At 51.3% G+C, this 3,797-nt stretch overlaps 1 long non-coding RNA gene across 1 annotated transcript; it reads left to right on the top strand.

Moving 5' to 3' along the window:
* The first annotated feature begins 394 nt into the window (after window positions 1-394).
* Window positions 395-3,270, top strand: LOC136561184 (uncharacterized). Its single transcript, XR_010784302.1, has 2 exons — window positions 395-2,285; window positions 2,618-3,270. It is a non-coding gene; the product is annotated as an uncharacterized lncRNA (long non-coding RNA).
* The last annotated feature ends 527 nt before the right edge of the window (window positions 3,271-3,797 follow it).

Genomic DNA, 3,797 nt, shown 5'->3' with positions numbered 1-3,797 from the left:
CTACATTCAAACAGCTTTTCTGTCTTCTCCATGTCCTTCTTATTGCCCTTTATTTTCATCTCTGGCTCCTTTTCTTACAAACACATGGATTAGAAAGTAAATCCTGAAAATGATGACTGAACCCAGCCATCTCTCCTTATGGAAACATTTTCCCACCTTCTTAAACCTTTTTGGAGGCACGAGGGAAAATAACCCTTGTATTTATGCAAATTTCAAAGTGGCGTGTGATGATGGAAACAAAACAGTGCTGGAGCGCAGCCAAGGCATGGCACCGACGGGGCCTCTCAGCTGCTCGCCTCCCGATTCTTCGGGGGAAGCAGCTGTAGAGAAATGAAAATACAGAAGCCCCCGCACACACCCGCCGCCGCCCGCGCGCATTCCAGCACCCGTCACCTCGGAGGCGGCAGGATGGGGCTCTGGCCAGGTGCTGCCTGCAGCCCGGAGCACCCTGTCGTCCCCCACAAGCCTCCCTGTCCCGCTGTTCCTGATTCCCCTTTCAGGAATTTACAAACATTTTCCGCAGATCAATATCTGTATTGATTATTCATTGTGAGCGAGTCGTGTGTCTTTGGTGATCCAACCTGGCAGAGTGAGCAGCCAAAGGCTGCAGCAGATACAGAGGGGGAAAAAAAGGAGAAAAAAGCCCTACAGAAGGCGAGAGAGACCCAGATCTGGCTGGGTTTGCTGCTGCCAGCAATGGAGACAGATAGAGAGGAAGGAAGGAAGAAAATGGGAATGGCATGAAAAGGAATGGAGAGACAGAGAGCCGAGGAGAAAAAGCGAGAGCAGGAAAAACAAAAGTCACCGCTGGAGAACTGGTGCCGGGGCACGCCGGCAGCCTGGAGAGATTCCAACCTTGTGCTCGCCCTTCTGCACAGGGATGCGATGGACTTATTGCTTCGGGAGTGAAAAGTGACTCACGGTTTTGGTATCTGCTACGTAAGAGCTTTGGGGGGATTCCTTGGCTGGCTGACAGAAAGGGAAGAAAGCAGCAGCAGTGAGGTAAAACGCGATCCCTTCCTCCTGCCTTCCTGGGAATACGCGTCGCCCGGGCTGGCTGGAGCAGCTCGCTGCTCGCCTATGATATGCAAAAGGAGAATAATTAAAAGCGCCAGCATCACTTGCAAAGTGAGTAAACACAAAGCCTTTCAAAACATGCTCTTCAGCTAATGAGAAGCTGTAATTTCTTATACTTAAAGGCAAAAAAGACCCTGATGAGGCTCGGTGGAGTGTGCGCGCGCGCCTGCGTGTGTGTGCATGTGTTTGTAGATATGAGAGAATCAGTTAATTGTTGATGATGTTTAGAAAAGGGATTATGAGAAAAGACACTGAAATGATGACAGGGAACATCTTGGATCAGAGCCAGAGAAATAAAATAATCAAGGACAATCAAGCCTGCAGCTCCGGAGAAAGCGCCGACTATTCTGCCAGGGACTTGGAAGGAATTTCCCCGCGCTGCCGAGCTGCAGCTGGAATACGTGCTTGGCACCAGGAGAGAGAACTGCAAGGAGCAGTTTGCTTGGAGCATGAGACCACAGAAGAGAGAACTATGGAGCTCTGCTATAATTCAGAGGGTAAACAGCTTTGTCTGCTTATGTGTCAGGTGGAGACTTGATTTTGTCCACATCTGACCTGCACTGAAAACGCAACTTCTGAAATCCCCTGGCTGAAGCCGGAGCTGAGGATTCTCCAGACGCCTCTCCAGAACTACTGTGACGTTATGAAAACAAAGGAAAGGGAGCTAGAGGAATTAAGTTCTCCTGTGGCTGCAGGACCTGATGGACCTGACCATGGAAACTGTCTCTGGAATAGATTCCTTCCTTAATTCTGGAAATCAGAACCCCCTTGCTCCAGCTGGGGATTGCAGCTCACAAGCACACAGGAAAGGTGGCGGTCATCAGGAATACCAGGAGCAAGCTTTCCTTCCAACCTGGGCATCTAGCTGCTGTCCTGAACGGATGGATTTTAATAAATGTTGGCTTTCTCTTGGGCTGAGGTTGGGTGGGGAGAGAGAATAAAGGGAAATTTAAACCATCCTGTGACTGCTGTGTTGTCAGTGAGCTACAGAAATGCCGTCCCTTTGTTTTGGATGCTAAACTCCGTCTGACTTCATTGTTGCTGGATTTTGGCACGTTACACTCTGGGCTTCTCCAGCAGCAGAAACACATGGTCTATTAAAGTGGGAATCTTTGGGGACGCGGAGGCAGAGGAACGAGCCAATCATAGGTGGCTGTTGCACATTCCCGGTTGGCAGCGTTGCGGGAGCGCTCCGGACGCTGCGGATGGTAGGTGCGGGACGGGGCGCCCGGAGGGCAGCGCGGCGCGGAGGGGCCGGGGCGCGGAGCGGCCGGCGTGTGCCAGGCAGACACCCCGTCCCTCTTCCTTCCTTCCTTCCCCTTCCTTCCCCTTCCTTCGCCTTCCCTGCGCCGGCTGCCGAGCCTGCTCAGACCTGAGCGGAATGTTAAGCGCCAGGAGCAGATTAGCATATTAACCAGCGCTGCCCGGGCGGTGTCAGCCCCGCAGCCGCGGCCATGCGGGGCACAGCCTGTCACAGCTCCACCGGCTCCTTTGTCACAGCCCTTTTTATGTTGCTGTTTGCCTTTTGTTTCCCAATCAGACCCTAGAAATTCATTAACAGCAATGAAAGACGGGGATGCAAAAACCTATAATGAAAACAAATGATCTATTTAAACGGTGCTGGGGCTGAAAGGAGGGGGTTCGTGGCGCCGGGAGTAAGGAGAAGGAAATCCTGCCACCTGGAAAATGCCTGGACATGCGTGTCCTTCCCCGTGCCAAGGCTCCAAGGAGACAGTTACTACAAAGCCGGTGGTGTGTGTAAAGATGTTGTAGCATTGTCTTTACAGAGCCTCAAACAAATCCCAGCGACTGGTCAGAAGGAGAGGTCGGCGCTCATTGTCCCTGCTCCGGCTGCCGGTAATGCCGGAATTCCTCTGGTACTCGATGGGCTTTAATTAGAAACAGCTTGCAATGCCCGTAAAGATTTAAAATCACTTGGCTTTTACAATGACTCGATGGGTCCTGTGCTGTGGCCCAGCAGTGTCCTGCAGCCCTGCGGGAAGGCGTGGTGGCCACAGGGGACGCACGGACCTGGCACTGCCACTGTCCCAGACCTGGCCCCGGATGCTGCGCCTGACACCAGGCTCTTCAGCTCTCTTCCTCTCCTGTATTATTTCTTATACAGATTATTTCACAAATGTTACTGTTCCCCGAAGTGTCACATGGTTGTGAGAATAAAAAGATTTAATTCAAGCATGGCCTTTCTATCGGAATTGATCAAATAAGAGACAAATGGAAATAATCTACGTTGTATAATTTCTATTTGTAAATGGCGTGGGGGGGCTTTAAATATCACAGAGGCACAACTTATGTATTCGTCAACAGGATTTTTAGGCAAATCTGAATGTCCTCTGCCCCAGAGCTCCATGCCCAGGCAGAGTGTGCCCTTCTGTGGGGTCAGATGTGCAGCTGGGGACACCCTTCCCTGCCCCGGACATGGCATCCCCAAAGATGTGTCACTGGCACAGTTCTCTGAGCTCCAAGAGTCTGTAACTTGTACCTCTGGGAAGCAAAAATGTTAGCAGGGAGAAGGGAAATGGGCTTCAGCCCCTTTGTCAGTCTGTACCCAGCTCTTACACTGGCTGGGTCCATGGGCAAAGGCTCCAGGGCTCTGCTGTGTCCAGTGAGGTATCCCACTAATTCCAGCTGATTTCATCAGCTAAGAATCAAAGACAGACAACACAGAGACTTTTATCTGTTGCAGGAATTGAAGAAAATCT

The sequence above is a fragment of the Molothrus aeneus genome, chromosome 11, assembly GCF_037042795.1.
Source record: "Molothrus aeneus isolate 106 chromosome 11, BPBGC_Maene_1.0, whole genome shotgun sequence".
Classification (NCBI taxonomy): Eukaryota; Metazoa; Chordata; class Aves; order Passeriformes; family Icteridae; genus Molothrus; species Molothrus aeneus.
The sequence above is the reverse complement of the archived record's forward strand: the minus strand, read 5'-3'. Positions and strand labels throughout refer to the sequence as shown.